At 47.7% G+C, this 18,589-nt stretch overlaps 2 pseudogenes; both read right to left on the bottom strand.

Annotated features, from left to right (window-relative positions):
• Positions 1 to 11,917: 11,917 nt before the first annotated feature.
• LOC123063883 (uncharacterized) lies at positions 11,918 to 12,057 on the bottom strand (annotated as a pseudogene).
• A 694-nt stretch (positions 12,058 to 12,751) lies between these two features.
• LOC123058197 (uncharacterized) lies at positions 12,752 to 13,975 on the bottom strand (annotated as a pseudogene).
• Positions 13,976 to 18,589: the final 4,614 nt, after the last annotated feature.

Raw genomic sequence — 18,589 nt, 5'->3', positions numbered from 1 at the left:
CACCGGGTGGGGCCACCCATCCCGGAGGGCCCCATGGGCTGAATTGGGAGGGAACCAGCCCCTAGTGGGCTGGTGCGCCTCCCTTGGGCCTCCCCTACGCCTAGGGTTGAGAAACCCTAGGGTTGGGGGCGCCCCCTACTTGGCTTGGGGGGGGGGGAAGCCACCCCTTGGCCGCCGCCCCCTTGGAGATACATCTCCTTGGGCCGGCGCCCCCCAAGGCCCCTATATAAAGAGGGGGGAGGGAGGGCAGCCGGACCCCTTGCTCTTGGCGCCTCCCTTTCCCTCCGTAACACCTCTCCTCCCCGCTTGCGCTTGGCGAAGCCCTGCCGGGATCCTGCTGCATCCACCACCACGCCGTCGTGCTGCCGGATCTTCATCAACCTCTCCTTTCCCCTTGCTGGATCAAGAAGGAGGAGACGTCTTCCCAACTGTACGTGTGTTGAATGCGGAGGTGCCATCCGTTCGGCACTAGGTCATCAGTGATTTGGATCACGTCGAGTACGACTCCATCAACCCCGTTCTCTTGAACGCTTCCGCGCGTGATCTACAAGGGTATGTAGATGCACTCCTCTCTCCCTCGTTGTTAGATGACTCCATAGATTGATCTTGGTGATGCGTAGAAAATTTTAAAATTCTGCTACGTTCCCCAACAGTGGCATATTGAGCTAGGTCTATGCGTAGTTTCTATGCACGAGTAGAACCCAAAGCAGTTGTGGGCGTCGATATTGTCAATTTGCTTGCCGTTACTAGTCTTATCTTGATTCGGCGGCATCGTGGGATTAAGCGGCCCGAACCGACCTTACACGTACGCTTACGTGAGACTGGTTCCACTGATTGACATGCACTAGTTGCATAAGGTGGCTGGCGGGTGTCTGTCTCTCCCACTTTAGTCAGATCGGATTCGATGAACAGGGTCCTTATGAAGGGTAAATAGAAATTGGCAATTCACGTTGTGGTTTTGGCGTAGGTAAGAAACGTTCTTGCTAGAAACCTATAGCAGCCACGTAAAAACTTGCAACAACAATTAGAGGACGTCTAACTTGTTTTTGCAGCAAGTGTTTTGTGATGTGATATGGCCAAAGGATGTGATGAATGATATATGTGATGTATGAGATGATCATGTTCTTGTAATAGGAATCACGACTTGCATGTCGATGAGTATGACAACCGGCAGGAGCCATAGGAGTTGTCTTTATTTATTTATGACCTGCGTGTCAACATAAACGTCATGTAATTACTTTACTTTATTGCTAAAGCGTTAGCCATAGTAGTAGAAGTAATAGATGACGTGACAACTTCAAGAAGACACGATGATGGAGATCATGATGATGGAGATCATGGTTTCATGCCGGTGACAACGATGATCATGGAGCCCCGAAGATGGAGATCAAAAGGAGCAAATGATATTGGCCATATCATGTCACTATTTGATTGCACGTGATGTTTATCATGTTTTAGATCTTATTTGCTTAGAACGACGGTAGCTTAAATAAGATGATCCCTCGTAATAATTTCAAGAAAGTGTTCCTCCTAACTGTGCACCGTTGCGAAGGTTCGTCGTTTCGAAGAACCACGTGATGATCGGGTGTGATAGATTCTAATGTTTGAATACAACGGGTGTAAGCCAGATTTACACACGCAATACACTTAGGTTGACTTGACGAGCCTAGCATGTACATACATGGCCTCGGAACACAGAAGACCGAAAGGTCGAGCATGAGTCGTATAGAAGATACGATCAACATGAAGATGTTCACCGATGTTGACTAGTCCGTCTCACGTGATGATCGGACACGGCCTAGTTAACTCGGGTCATGCTTCACTTAGATGACTGAGGGATGTCTATCTGAGTGGGAGTTCATTGAATAATTTGATTAGATGAACTTAATTATCATGAACTTAGTCTAAAATCTTTACAATATGTCTTGTAGATCAAATGGCCCACGTTGTCCTCAACTTCAACGCATTCCTAGAGAAAACCAAGCTGAAAGACGATGGCAGCAACTATACGGACTGGGTCCAGAACTTGAGGATCATCCTCATAGCTGCCAAGAAAGATTATGTCCTAGAAGCACCGCTAGGTAACGCACCTGTCCCAGAGAACCAAGACGTTATGAACGCTTGGCAGCCATGTGCTGATGATTACTCCCTCGTTCAGTGCGGCATGCTTTACAGCTTAGAACCGGGGCTCCAAAAGCGTTTTGAGATACACGGAGCATATGAGATGTTCGAAGAGCTGAAAATGGTTTTCCAAGCTCATGCCCGGGTCGAGAGATATGAAGTCTCCGACAAGTTCTTCAGCTGTAAGATGGAGGAAAATAGTTCTGTCAGTGAGCACATACTCAGAATGTCTGGGTTGCATAACCGCTTGACTTAGCTGGGAGTTAATCTCCCGGATGACGCGGTCATTGACAGAATCCTTCAGTCGCTTCCACCGAGCTACAAGAGCTTTGTGATTAACTTCAATATGCGGGGGATGGAAAACACCATTCCTGAGGTATATTCAATGCTGAAATCAGCAGAGGTGGAAATCAAAAAGGAACATCAAGTGTTGATGGTGAATAAAACCACTAAGTTCAAGAAAGGCAAGGGTAAGAAGAACTTCAAGAAGGACGACAAGGGAGTTGCCGCGCCCGGTAAGCAAGCTGCCGGGAAGAAGCCAAAGCATTGACCCAAGCCCGAAACTGAGTGCTTTTATTGCAAGGGAAGTGGTCACTGGAAGCGGAACTGCCCCAAATACTTAGCGGACAAGAAGGCTGGCAACACTAAAGGTATATGTGATATACATGTAATTGATGTGTACCTTACCAGTACTCGTAGTAGCTCCTGGGTATTTGATACCGGTGCGGTTGCTCACATTTGTAACTCAAAGCAGGAGCTGCGGAATAAGCGGAGACTGGCGAAGGACAAGGTGACGATGCGCATCGGGAATGGTTCCAAGGTCTATGTGATCGCCGTCGGCACGCTACCTCTACATTTACCTACGGGATTAGTTTTAAACCTCAATAATTGTTATTTAGTGCCAGCTTTGAGCATGAACATTGTATCAGGATCTCGTTTAATTCGAGATGGCTACTCATTTAAATCCGAGAATAATGGTTGTTCTATTTATATGAGAGATATGTTTTATGGTCATGCTCCGTTGGTGAATGATTTATTCTTAATGAATCTCGAGCGTAATGTTACACATATTCATAGTGTGAATACCAAAAGATGTAAGGTTGATAATGATAGTCCCACATACTTGTGGCACTGCCGCCTTGGTCACATAGGTGTCAAACGCATGAAGAAGTTCCATGCTGATGGACTTTTGGAGTCTCTTGACTATGAATCATTTGACACATGCGAACCATGCCTCATGGGTAAAATGACCAAGACTCCGTTCTCAGGAACAATGGAGCGAGCAACCAACTTATTGGAAATCATACATACTGATGTGTGTGGTCCAATGAGTGTTGAGGCTCGCGGTGGCTATCGTTATGTGAAAGTGCTAGTGATCGACTAGAGGGGGGTGAATAGGCGATTTTTATGAAAGTCTTCAAAACATGGAAGTTTCGAAGACAAACGATAGAAATAAACCTATTACCATGCAGCGGAAGGTAGACTACACTAGGCAAACCATAGTCAAGTATTCAATGAGGTGAAAGCACAATGACTAATAGCAGCTAGGCAGTAAGGATCAGGTAGGAAGATATTGTGAAGCCAATCAGAACAAGCAGTCACTCAGTGAAGACAAAAGATAATGCAATCATACAATGACTTCACAAGGACCAACAGTAAGTAAAGGGAAGGGAAGGATGAAACCAGTGAGTCGTTGAAGACAATGATTTGTTGGACCAGTTCCAACTGCTGTGACAGTTGTACGTCTGGTTAGGGCGGCTAGGTATTTAAACCTGAGGACACACAGTCCCGGACACCCAGTCCTGAACACGCAGCTCAGGACACCCAGTCCTCACCGTATTCCCCTTGAGCTAAGGTCACACAGACCTCGCCCAATCACTCTGGTAAGTCTTCAAGGTAGACTCCCAAACCTTCACAGACTTCGTTCACCGGCGATCCACAATGACTCTTGGATGCTCAGAACGTGACGCCTAACCGGTTGGAGGATTCACAGTCCTCAAGTGTAATAAGTCTTCAGATCACACAGACAGGAAGACTTAAGTGATGCCTAACACTCTTTGGCTCTGGGTGTTTAGGGCTTTATCCTCGCAAGGAATTCTCTCTCAAAGGCTTCGAGGTGGGTTGCTCTCAAACGACAAAGCCGTACTTTAACTCTGAGCAGCCAACCGTTTATGGTTGTAGGGGGTGGGCTATTTATAGCCACTAGGCAACCCGACCTGATTTGTCCGAAATGACCCTGGGTCACTAAGGAACTGACACGTGTTCCAACGGTCAGATTTCAAACACACACGGCAACTTTACTTGGGCTACAAGCAAAGATGACTTGTCCAACTCTGAACAAGATTCGCTCTCATAGTCTTCACTCGAAGACATAGGATTTTGGTTAAGCATCACTTCAGTCATTCTGACTGGTTCTCTTGGACCCCACTTAACAGTACGGTGGTTCCTATGACTCAACAAAGAAGAAAAAGAACTACGAAAGATCTAAGTCTTCGCGCTCCATAGTCTTCATGCGATGTCTTCTCTTGTCATAGTCTTCAAGGTGAATGTCTTCACATACCATCTTTGACTTCAATGTCTTCATACATTTTTAGGGGTCATCTCTGGTAGGAAAACCGAATCAATGAGGGACTTCTACCTGTGTTATCCTGCAATTCTCACAAACACATTAGTCCCTCAACTAGGTTTGTCGTCAATACTCCAAAACCAACTAGGGGTGGCACAAGATGCACTTACATTATGTTCTCACCCTCACTGATGACTTGAGTAGATATGGGTATGTCTACTTAATGAAACACAAGTCTGAGACTTTTGAAAAGTTCAAGGAATTTCAAAGTGAGGTTGAGAATCAACGTGACAAGAAAATCAAGTTCTTGTGATCAGATCGTGGGGGAGAATACTTGAGTCACGAATTTGGCACACACTTAAGAAAATGTGGAATAGTTTCACAACTCACGCCGCCTGGAACACCTCAGCGTAATGGTGTGTCCGAATGTCGTAATCGCACTCTATTAGATATGGTGCGATCTATGATGTCTCTTACCGATTTACCGCTGTCACTTTGGGGCTATGCTTTAGAGACTGCCGCATTCACTTTAAATAGGGCTCTGTCGAAATCCGTTGAGACGACACCATATGAATTATGGTTTGGGAAGAAACCTAAGCTATCGTTCTAAAAGTTTGGGGATGCGATGCTTATGTCAAGAAACTTCAACCTGAAAAGCTCGAACCCAAATCGGAAAAATGCGTCTTCATAGGATACCCTAAAGAAACTTTTGGGTATACCTTCTACCTCAGATCCGAAGGCAAGATCTTTGTTGCCAAGAATGGGTCCTTTCTAGAGAAAGAGTTTCTCTCGAAAGAAATAAGTGGGAGGAAAGTAGAACTTGATGAAGTATTACCTCTTGAACCGGTAAGTGGCGCAGCTCAAGAAAATGTTCCTGAGGTGCCTGCACCGACTAGAGAGGAAGTTGATGATGATGATCATGAAACTTCAGATCAAGTTGCTACTGAACTTCGTAGTTCCACGAGGACACGTTCCGCACCAGAGTGGTACGGCAACCCTGTCTTGGAAATCATGTTGTTAGACAACGGTGAACCTTCGAACTATGAAGAAGCGATGGCGGGCCCGGATTCCGACAAATGGCTAGAAGCCATGAAATGCGAGATAGGATCCATGTATGAAAATGAAGTATGGACTTTGACTGACTTGCCCGATGATCGGCGAGCCATAGAAAATAAATGGATCTTTAAGAAGAAGACAGACACGGATGGTAATGTAACCATATATAAAGCTCGGCTTGTTGCTAAGGGTTATCGACAAGTTCAAGGGGTTGACTACGATGAGACTTTCTCACCCGTAGCGAAGCTGAAGTCCGTCCAAATCATGTTAGCAATTGCCGCATTATATGATTATGAGATATGGCAAATGGACGTCAAAACGGCATTCCTTAATGGTTTCCTTAAGGAAGAATTGTATATGATGCAGCCGGAGGGTTTTGTCGATCCTAAGAATGCTGACAAGGTGTGCAAGCTCCAACGCTCGATTTATGGGCTGGTACAAGCATCTCGGAGTTGGAACATTCATTTTGATGAGATGATCAAAGCGTTTGGGTTTACGCAGACTTATGGGAAGCCTGCATTTACAAGAAAGTGAGTGGGAGCTCTGTAGCATTTCTCATATTGTATGTGGATGACATACTGTTGATGGGAAATGATATAGAATTCTTGGAAAGCATAAAGGCCTACTTGAACAAGTGTTTTTCAATGAAGGATCTTGGAGAAGCTGCTTATATATTAGGCATCAAGATCTATAGAGATAGACCGAGACACCTCATTGGTCTTTCACAGAGTACGTACCTTGACAAGATATTGAAGAAGTTCAAAATGGATCAGTCAAAGAAGGGGTTCTTGCCTGTATTGCAAGGTACGAGATTGAGCACGGCTCAATGCCCGACCACGGCAAAAGATAGAGAAAAGATGAGTGTCGTCCCCTATGCCTCGGCCATAGGGTCTATCATGTATGCTATGTTGTGTACCAGACCTGATGTAAACCTTGCCGTAAGTTTGGTAGGAAGGTACCAAAGTAATCCTGGCATGGAACACTAGACAGCGGTCAAGAATATCCTGAAGTACCTGAAAAGGACTAAGGATATGTTTCTCGTTTATGGAGGTGACGAAGAGCTCGTCGTAAAGGGTTACGTGGATGCTAGCTTCGACACAGATCTGGATGACTCTAAGTCACAACCGGATACGTGTATATTTTGAATGGTGGGGCAGTAAGCTGGTGCAGTTGCAAGTAGAGCGTTGTGGCGGGATCTACATGTGAAGCGGAGTACATGGCAGCCTCGGAGGCAGCACAAGAAGCGGTCTGGGTGAAGGAGTTCATTACCGACCTAGGAGTCATACCCAATGCGTCGGGCCCGATGACTCTCTTCTGTGACAACACTGGAGCTATTGCCCTTGCCAAGGAGCCCAGGTTTCACAGGAAGACCAGACATATCAAGCGTCGCTTCAACTCCATTCATGAAAGTGTTCAAAATGGAGACATAGAGATTTGTAAAGTACATACGGACCTGAATGTGGCAGATCCGTTGACTAAACCTCTCCCTAGAGCATAACATGATCAACACCAGAACTGCATGGGTGTTCGATTCATCACAATGTAACTAGACTATTGACTCTAGTGCAAGTGGGAGACTGTTGGAAATATGCCCTAGAGGCAATAATAAAATGGTTATTATTATATTTCTTTGTTCATGATAATTGTCTATTGTTCATGCTATAATTGTGTTATCCGGAAATCATAATACATGTGTGAATACATAGACCACAACACGTCCCTAGTGAGCCTTTAGTTGACCAGCTCGTTGATCAAAAGATGGTCATGGTTTCCTGACTATGGACATTGGATGTCATTGATAACGGGATCACATCATTAGGAGAATGATGTGATGGACAAGACCCAATCCTAAGCATAGCTCAAAGATCGTGTAGTTCGTTTGCTGTAGCTTTTCCGAATGTCAATTATCATTTCCTTAGACCATGAGATTGTGCAACTCCCGGATACCGTAGGAGTGCTTCGGGTGTGCCAAACGTCAAAACGTAACTGAGTGACTATAAAGGTACACTACAGGTATCTCCGAAAGTGTCTGTTGGGTTGGCACGAATCGAGACTGGGATTTGTCACTCCGTATGACGGAGAGGTATCTCTGGGCCCACTCGGTAATGCATCATCATAATGAGCTCAATGTGACTAAGTGGTTGATCACGGGATCATGCATTACGGCACGAGTAAAGTGACTTGCCGGTAACGAGACTGAACGAGGTATTGGGATACCGACGATCGAGTCTCGGGCAAGTAACGCACCGATTGACAAAGGGAATTGTATACGGATTGATTGAATCCTCGACATCGTGGTTCATCCGATGAGATCATCGTGGAGCATGTGGGAGCCAACATGGGTATCCAGATCCTGCTGTTGGTTATTGACCGGAGAGGCGTCTCGGTCATGTCTGCATGTCTCCCGAACCCGTAGGGTCTACACACTTAAGGTTCGGTGACGCTAGGGTTGTAGAGATATTAGTATGCAGTAACCGAAAGTTTTTTGGAGTCCCGGATGAGATCCCGGACGTCACGAGGAGTTCCGGAATGGTCCGAAGGTAAAAATTTATATATAGGAAGTCCAGTTTCGGCCATCGGGAAGGTTTCGGGGGTCGCCGATATTGTACCGGGACCACCGGAAGGGTCCCGGGGGTCTACCGGGTGGGGCCACCCATCCCGGAGGGCCCCATGGGCTGAATTGGGAGGGAACCAGCCCCTAGTGGGCTGGTGCGCCCCCCCTTGGGCCTCCCCTGCGCCTAGGGTTGAGAAACCCTAGGGTTGGGGGCGCCCCCCACTTGGCTTGGGGGGGGGGGAAGCCACCCCTTGGCCGCCGCCCCCTTGGAGATCCATCTCATAGGGCCGCCCCCCCAAGGCCCCTATATAAAGAGGGGGGAGGGAGGGCAGCCGGACCCCTTTCTCTTGGCGCCTCCCTCTCCCTTCGTAACACCTCTCCTCCCCGCTTGCGCTTGGCGAAGCCCTGCCGGGATCCCGCTGCATCCACCACCACGCCGTAGTGCTGCTGGATCTTCATCAACCACTCCTTTCCCCTTGCTGGATCAAGAAGGAGGAGATGTCTTCCCAACCGTACGTGTGTTGAACGCGGAGGTGCTGTCCGTTCGGCACTAGGTCATCGGTGATTTGGATCACGTCGAGTACGACTCCATCAACCCCGTTCTCTTGAACGCTTCCACGCGCGATCTACAAGGGTATGTAGATGCACTCCTCTCTCCCTCGTTGCTAGATGACTCCATAGATTGATCTTAGTGATGCGTAGAAAATTTTAAAATTCCGCTACGTTCCCCAACAATGAGGTGTGCTCTTATTTTCATAACCTGGTGGTTGCCGCATGTAAACCTCTTCTTCCAAAACACCATGAAGAAATGCGTTGTGAACATCTAGCTGCCTTAAGCTCCAACCTCTGGAAACATCAATAGACAATACAAGACGAATAGTAGCTGCTTTAACAACAGGGCTAAATGTATCTTCATAGTCAATACCAAACCTTTGTTTGAATCCTTTCGCAACCAATCTAGCCTTATATCTGTCTATGCTCCCATCAGACTTCCTTTTAATCTTATACACCCATTTACAATCTATGACATTTTTGCCCTTTTTTGACGGTACCAAGTGCCAAGTTTTATTTCTCATGAGTGTCTCATATTCCTTATCCATAGCTTCTTTCCAATCTTTATTAGCAAGTGCATCATGCAAATGAGTTGGTTCACCCATACTAGTAAGAAAGGCATGTTTGATTTTATCATACCTTACAGTACCATCCTTGTACTCTTTTTCCTTGACAATACCTGATTTGGATCTGGTATGACGACGTGGGAGTTCAGGTCCTTGCACTGGTATAGTAGGTCGGGTATCCCTTGGCATAGAAGATCTCGATGTAGTTGGTTCAGCAGTAGAATCGTCAGCCACAGACAATCCCGCCGAATCCAGTGCATCGCCCTGCTCCCGATCCGAGGCAACCGGGGAGCCAGGAGTCCCTCTCGGGATTATCGCGCCAGCAGGCGCGCACCGCGTGGCGCCTTCGTTAACCAGCCGCTCGGTCGGGCGGGGCGCGCCGTCCATGCTGGGCCCCAGACTGGTCGCTCGGTCGGCCGCTGGCCTGTCCGGCGCGTGAGTACCGACTGGTGAGGCGCGCTGGCCCACGCTGACTGGGGTGGAGGGGCCCGCGCTGCTGGGGCTGCTGGCCACCATATCATTCACTGCATGCTGCGTGTTGGGATCATGGAATCGCGCGTCTGCCGCGCTGTCAACAGAATTTTCCTTGGATCGCACACCTTCGCTGCCACCTGAATCAGCCTGGGATCTGCTGCCCTTGTCTGTATTCTCTTGCATAAAATGACAGTTTATATCTGCACACTTAGCACCAAAATTAAAACTTTCTTTTTCATTGGAACTAGTCATATGATCAGCACTATTTAACTCGCCCCCGTGATTAGTACTAGGCATATAATCAGGAAAAAGTGCTATTTCTGCACGAAGTAGAGCTCCGGCATTTGGATGAAGTTTTGAAAACGGAAATATTATTTCATCAAATACGACATCACGAGAAATATATATGCGTCCACTGGAAACTTCAAGACACTTGTATCCTTTGTGAAGATTACTATAGCCAAGGAAAACACACTGAGTGGAACGGAATTCAAGTTTGTGTCGGTTGTATGGGCGAATATTGGGGTAGTATGCACACCCGAAGATTTTGAGATAGTTGTAGTCAGGTTTTTGATGAAACAATTTTTCCAAAGGAGTAATATTCCCAATTACTTTGCTAGGAAGGCGATTGATAAGATAAGTGGCGGCAATAAAGGCTTCATCCCAATACTTGAGTGGCATGGATGCATGAGCTAGAAGAGATAGGCCGACTTCAACAATATGACGATGCTTACGCTCAGCAGAACCATTTTTTTGATGAGCATGGGGACAAGAAACATGATGAGCAATACCAATATTGCGAAAGAAAGAGTTGAGTTTCTCATACTCTCCTCCCCAGTCACTTTGGACTGCAATAATCTTACTATCAAAGTGACGTTCAACAAGTTTTTGAAATTCTTGAAAAATATAAAGAACTTCAGACTTAAATTTAAGCAGGTATATCCAAGTGAACTTGCTAAAATCATCGATGAAACTAACATAATATTTTTTTTCTTCCAAAAGAATCTCTTGCATGACCCCATACATCACTAAAAAAAAGTTGCAATGGAGCATGAGACACACTATTTGACCTAGGATAGGGGAGTTGGTGACTCTTTGCACATTGACAAGCATCACAAACTGACTCAATACTTTGACTAGATGACAATGGAAGATTGCCTTTATTTACTACTTGCTTGACTATGATCGGAGAAGGATGCCCTAATCTTTGATGCCATCTCGCCAAGGAGGGCTTGACAGCGGAGTGAACTTGATGATGACGACGCTTTCGGTTAAGTGCTCCGGATGTAATGGGATACAAGCCTCCAATGCATCTACCGTGATGGATGAGCTCCCTCGTTTCCCGATCCTTTATAAAGAAATACGTAGGATGAGTTTCAAAAAAGACATTATTATCGTAAGTCAAACAAGACATAGATGCAAGGTTTTTGTCGGCTTTTGGAACATGAATGACATCTTTAAGAATTAGATCACGTTTAAGACTAGGGGAATTAATAGATACTTGACCAATATGACAAATATCCATACCTCCACCGCTAGCGGTGTGAATCTGGTCGTTGCCATAGTACTTCTCCCTCATGGCCACCTTTTCTAGTTCATTGGTGACATGATCAGTAGCTCCTGAATCTGCATACCATATGGTGTCATCTTCACCACCTTGTTCCCTGATTGCAACGGCTACATGACGAGCATCAGGAACATAATCCTCGTCATACCGGTGCCAACAATCCACGACTTCATGTCCTGGTTTCTTGCATAGTTGACACTGAACGCGAGTTGAAGAAGATGATCCAGAGGAGGCGTTGGTGTTGGAGTTGCCGCCCCCTCCAGATCGTGCGGGGACGTTGCTGTTGGTGTAGCCGCCCCTGCCAGGACGCGTGCTCTGGCTGTTGCTGCGTCCGCGGCCGCTGTTGCCGCTGCTATGGCCACGCCCCTGGTGATCGCGCCCGCGACCAGCTCCTCGACCACGTGAAGCAGCGTTGACGAAGGATTGACGAACGTTCATCCCGTGAAGCAGATTGAGGCGGGCGTCGAAGCTGAGTAATTGGTTGAATAATTCCTGGACAGTCACAGGCTCGACCCGCGCTGCAAGAGCCGACACGACCGGGTTGTAGTCGAGGTCGAGGCCGGCGAGAACATGGGAGACGATCTCTGCATCGCCCAACCCCGCTCCTGTGCATGCGATCTCGTCCGAGAGCATCTTAATTTTGGCAAGATAATCTGTCATGTTCAGGTTTCCTTTTTTCAGGTTTGTCAATTCAATGCGGGTATTAATGGCTTGGGCTTGAGTTTGGGCAACAAAAGAGACATGAATGGCGGCCCATACCTCCACTGGCGTCTGCAATGTGACCACCTGTGCAAGGATCTCGCGAGACAATGAGCCCATCAGAAAACCTTGAACTTGCTGTTGTTGAGCGTACCAGAGGTGGCGTGCAAAATTGACGATCTGTTCCTCCTTCCCGTCCTTGGTGACGGTGAGGGTCTCCGGCGGCGTCTGGCTCGTCGGATCGAGGTGGTGAGCCATCTGTGCGCCCTTGATTTGCGGCAGCACGACGGCTTTCCACATGAGGAAATTGTTCCTCGTGAGCTTCTCTTGTGGTGGTGTCCCAAGGGACATGGCTTGGGTGCTACTGGATGAAGGCGCAAAGGTGGATGACGAGGCGAGGGAGGTGGTGAGCGCACTCATGGTGCTTGATTGGGTGGAGGCGGTGGTCATGGCGAGGTTTGGGTAGGCTAGATGCGATCTCTTTCTCGATCTAGGAAGAAGATGCTCTGATACCATGAAATAAATCGTGGGAAGCATTAAACCCTTTTCTCGGGCCGCACTTATATTTATATGGATGTTGTCATGGCTTACAAAATGATCGATAGTTTGATTGAGAGATACAGAGAAGGTCGGTAGAGGAGGAGTTAGACAGAAGAAAGGATAGAAAAGGTTTACAATTAAACACTAGTCCTATCCCTATACAACTCTATTTCAACAACCTGAGCAGCTGAGAGCCCGTGGCAGCTGCCAAGCGTGAAGGAAACGGGTACACACGTGCTTGCTAGGCGGGGCAACCAGCTCGTAGATCTCACACTCCACAACCTTGCGAGCACCCATGTCGATACCGAGCAGATGCTTGTCGAGGAAGAAGTAGACCACGTCAGGGTTGGTGGGATGGATGAGCCCAAGCACCGGGATCTTCCTTGGCAGACCAGTCGCCTTGTAGCTCGCGTCGTTGCAGATCTCCGCAAAGGTGGCCTCGTACTCCAGCGTCCACTCTGTGGAGTCCGGATCGGCGAGCGTCCAGACGCTGATCTGCGCAGCGCCGCGGCTGTTACGGTTCCGGTACATGTCGACGAACCGCAGCTTGCCGCCGCTGACACGGACGCAGCGGTACTTGTCGAGAAATCCCCAGCCCTCCCTGCTTTCGAGCACCTTGCCCGGCGGTAGAGGGACGACCCTCAGCACCGGCGCGTCCTCGAAGGGGTCGCAGGTGAGGAGGCACCAGGAGAGGTCGACCCACCAGAGCCTCCCGTAGTACGAGACCGCGCCGTTGGGGGCCAACTGCCGGAATGGAAGCGGGATGTGGATGCCCTTGCTGACCCACTCCCCGACGTCGGACGAGAAGCGTAGGAGGGTGCCCTCCTGAACGCCGAGGATGGGCTGGAGCTCGACGACCATGTAGTGGCCGCCACCCCCCGGGGAGGAGATGAGGCCGAGGTGGCCCGAGTGCAGGATGAGCTCGGGCTTTGGAAGCGGAAGGGCGGAGGCGGTTGTAGCGTCAAGGACGAAGTAGCCCGCGACGAATGGGCGCCAGCCGAACGACTGGTTGCCGGCTGTGTCGACGATGGTGGGGCCCGTGGCGCGGCCCTGGTCGGCGTGGAGGAGGAGGAGGCCGGTGGGGTCGACGGCCACGACGGACGGGTAGTTGTCGGAAGCGGTGCGCCCCGGGAAGATGCGCGGCGGGATGGTGAGGAGCGCGATGCGCGGGGGCGTCGGCAGCGGAGGGAAAGGTCGGCGCCCGGAGGGAGGTCTGCGTCGGCCGCCGTCACCCGTGGCACGCGGCCCAGGATGACCCAGGAGGACGACGCGTGCGCCATCTCGGCCTCGGTTCGTGCGGGCGCCCGTGTGCGGCGGTGTTGGCGAGGGTGAACTGGTGGTCGCGGCGATGCGGGGGTAGGGTTTAACGGGAGCAAAGCGAAGAACCGGGTCGTCTCGTCTGAAGTGTGGTGAGCTCGTGATAATGGCACGGCCGAGGCAGAGGCGCAGAGCTAGCTATGCTGGCGCGGCAGCATTTGGGCAAAACGCAGTTGGTTCCGATCGGTGGCACGGCATGCCAGCCCGCTCTGCTGCTAAGAGGAGAAGCAGAGCTGCAGCCTTGGACTGTATCCAAAAATCAAAAGGGAGCTTTTCTGTTCGTCGGCTAGTGGCTGCAGCAAAGCAAAGAGGCAGAGTAGAGCAGTTTTCCCATCTTTTGCGGTTACAGTTGGGTGATACTGATACGGATAGGGATACGGATACGGAGGGAGCAGAGCAGGTCGGCCTGGGGTGCAAAACGTCCTGATTGTACGTAGGTGTAGCATTACCGCCCGTGGTGCACCTGTGGAGTACATGATCAGGCAAAGAGATCTCTCACGTAAACGTGTCGACCATGTATGCGCGGGAGTGTTGAACTTCTTGCGCCAGAATTTGGACGTTGGTTTAGGCTGAGGGCTTTAATTTCTCCTACCCGAACACTTTTTTTTTAGAAGAGCAAAAACATCATGGAAGGAGTTCTCTTTTTTTTTTCCTGAACCGGAGGAGGTTTTTTTTCTTTTTTTTTTTGCGAATAAGACTTGCATTACTCAAAACAAAGTGTTACATTCTCGTTCTATTAGTTCCATGACCTCATCTGGTCCAGATCCTAGCCAAACCATGGTTCGGCAATGCATCCTACCAAAATTTGCCAAGACGTGACTAACATTATTACAGGTTCAACGAGTATGAGTAATGCAAGAATTCCCCTCTCCCAACGCAATAATGATATCTCTAACAATGAATACATATTTAGATTTGTTTTCTCCTCCTCCTTTAATCATCTTGACAACCTTCAAACAATCCGATTCCACATCTATGGGCAAGTTACTCCATTGCAACGCAAGCAAAGTTCCTTCCTTTAGAGCCAGAAATTCAGCTTCCAATATGTCATCGCAAGAGTGAATGCATCGGCAGGAACTAAATATGACAGTCCCCTCATGGTCTCTAAGCACCATTCCTGCACCTGCCATATCACTTAGGACAGAAGCATATATCTCTGCTCATGTGGATTTTGTCTTAGAACAAGGACATATTTGACATGAGCTTTCCCTTTGATTGGGTCGCCGATTGGTTCAGATTGCAGCACCAAAAGCGAGGACAAATAGCTGCTCAAAAAACGTACCGAGATTTCAACAGGGGGTGGCTTCTTTGAATGCACCATATCATTGCGTAAGAACCAAATTCTCCAAAAAAAAGCATAATCACCCGAACCAGCTTATCTTCCTGTATCTCAGAAACCAAGTGTAAAAACCAATCCCGACCAACATTTTTAATCTGCGAGTGCACCGGTAAGTCCCATACTTCCGCCATTGCTATCCATAGCTGTACTGCATGGTTGCATGAACAAAACACATGGAATGAGTCCTCCTCTTCCCTTTCACAGACTGGACACATTGCTGTAACTTCCAGGTGTCTTTTAACTTTATTTGTATAATTTACTAGGGAGTCCGTAGCCAAACGCCATGCAAAGGAACGAACCTTTGGTGGTGCTGCACTCCGCCAAATATGCTTCCATCCATCTCTTGTCCCATCTGGTCTGGAGCTGCTTGAGGCCTCCATTTCATTTGAAAGTTCAGCGCTAGCGAGTTTGTACGCGTTGCGCACTGTAAACACTCCACTTTTCTCCGGAGCCCAAGAGACGAAGTCCTCTCCAGCCCGAGGAAACAGTCTAATTTTTTGTATCTCATTTCTGTCAACAGGAAGAAAGTGTTGATTAATCTTGTCCCAATCCCAAGCCCCATGATGATTCAGCAGTTCAGAGACCCATCTCAAGCGACACCTTCCTCTAGTAGTAATTAGTCCTCCACATGGCTCTCAAACAATCCACCGGTCGCGCCAAATACATATATTTTGGCCATTTCCAATTCTCCAAACCACCCCTTTCTTGAGGAGTTCTAAGCCATGAACAATTGCCTGCCAAGTAGGAGAGGGATTTCCAGAAAAGACCGTGTCCAGCAGACGCCCATTTGGGAAGTACTTTGCTTTGAATAACCTCGCGCACAAATTGTTGGGGTACTCCAGAATTCGCCATGCCTGCCGTGCCAATAGGGCTTGATTAAACAACCGAAAATCTTTAAATCCCAGCCCGCCCTGTTTCTTAGGCCTTGTCATTTTATGCCAGGCATACCAATGAGTTTTCCTCTTCCCTTTTTCTACCCCCAATAATAGTCTCTAACCATGCAATTTAGATCATCGCACACTTCTAGTGGGAGCTTGAAAACACTCATTATATATGTTGGGATTGATTGGGCAATTGCTGTAATGAGCACTTCTTTTCCTGCCTGCGTTGGATGTCCATCAAAGGCAAACAAGCGCTTGGTTAACTTGACCTGCAGGTTCTGAAACTTGCCTTTTGACATCCTTCCATCTGGGGTTGGCAATCCCAAATATTTCTCCTCAAACCCCGAAGAGAGTACCTGCAGCACCACTTTCACATTCTCCGTAACCCCATTTGGATAAGATGTCCCAGTCAACAATGAGCATTTGGAGGGGTTTATCAACTGCCCAGTGGCATTCGCATAATCAACCAAGATACACTTGATGTAATTTGCTTCTTGGTCACAAGCTTTGAAGAATAAAAGCGTGTCATCTGCAAATAATAGATGTGTAACACCAGGAGCTCTTCTTGTAATTTTCAGTGGAGATAAATTTCCAGATTCAATACCCTTGGTGAAAAGAGAGAAGAGGCCGTCAGCAACAAATAGGAACAAATAAGGGGACAGCGGATCACCTTGCCGAAGACCACACGACGGTGCAAACGAATCCAAGATAGCTCCATTAAATTTTACGGGGTATCTCACCGAGGTCACACATGACATTATCCAATTGACCCAACGGTGAGCGAAGCCAAGCTTTTGCATCATTTGCTTAAGGTAGTTCCAATCCACCCTGTCATAAGCCTTTGAGAGATCAAGCTTATACGCACAATATCTCTTTGTGGGATCTTTCTCTTGCTTGATGTGATGTATGCATTCAAAAGCTACAAAGGCATTGTCAGTGATCAAACGTCCAGGTATAAATGCACTTTGAGCAGGTGAAATAATGTCATCGAGAACTGGCCGTAATTTTCACCGGATTATCGGTTTTAGGGATCATAACAATTATAGTATCATTAACACCAGGGGGCATTATACCTGTGCGAAAGAAGTCTTTTACTGCCACAAGAATACTTTCTTTCACCGTTGCCCAATTGCGCTGGAAAAAACGAGCAGGGAAACCATCAGGCCCCGGAGCCTTTAAGGGACTAATCTGGAAGAGCGCATCCGCTATTTCCTTGTCTGTGCTTCTGGAGTTATAACTTGTTCGAACAATTCTATAACAAGAGTATGATCAATACTTGGGTCAGCCGTAAATAGATTTTCAAAATAGCTCGTGGCTGCAACACCCATCTCCTTAATTCCTGTGTGGTTCACGCCATGTGCATCCTGCAACTTATTCACTCTATTTTTTCGAGCTCTCCACACTGCCTTTGCATGAAAAAAAATTGTGTTGCAATCCCCTGCCTTCAGCCAATCAATTCTTGACCTTTGTAACCACATCAGCTCCTCCCGATACAAAAGTTCATTCATCTTGTCTGTAACACGCTATATATCACATCTATCTGCATTCATTAGCATTAGTTCCTCTAACTAAGTTTTGGACTTCTCTATCTCGCGTGCAACATTACCAAACTCCTTGCTCCATCAAAAAAGTTTACTCATGGTAGATCTTAGTGCTGCATGAACATCCCCAAGACATGACTTCTGGCCTGCCTCCACCCATGCCTTCGAAATTACTTCTTGCAGGACCGGATCGTGTTCCCACATAACTTCATATTGGCGAAATTTCTTTTTCACATGCTGGTACACCAATATATCACACCTCACATGCATGACCACATGGTCCGAGACTGGCGAGACTAAGTGTCGAATGGTAGGGTGTTCGAAAGAATTGCGCCAAGAAGGGGACACAACTTCCCTATCCAGCCATACCTTTACATTGCCTGCACCACTCCTTCTATTATCATACGTATGAGCCACCCTTGTGAAACCCAAATCTGCCAAGCCACAAGTCTCAAGACAATCCCGGAAGGCTTGCATCTGTCCGACAGGTCTCAGGGTTAGAGAAAAATATTCGAAGTCCCACATACACTCATTGAAGTCGCCCACTACTAACCAAGGGAGGTCAGATTGGGAACTCATATTATTTTGCATAGTCCACATGTTGTGTCTGTCCTCTACCCTCGGTTCACCATAAACACAAGTCCTCAGGGCCTAGTTTGACATAAGCATCCATACACCTTTGATTTGAAAAAACAACATCAACATTAAATGCCTCATTCCAGTATAGAGCTTGCCCTCCATTGTTGCCAATGCTATCAACCCCATCAAAACCTTTCAAACCAAATATTTTCCTGTACTTCTTCATTTTCTCCTTTG

Source organism: Triticum aestivum, chromosome 3A, assembly GCF_018294505.1.
Source record: "Triticum aestivum cultivar Chinese Spring chromosome 3A, IWGSC CS RefSeq v2.1, whole genome shotgun sequence".
In the NCBI taxonomy this organism is placed as follows: domain Eukaryota; kingdom Viridiplantae; phylum Streptophyta; class Magnoliopsida; order Poales; family Poaceae; genus Triticum; species Triticum aestivum.
Note: the sequence above shows the minus strand (reverse complement) of the source record. Positions and strands in the feature narration are given on the sequence as shown.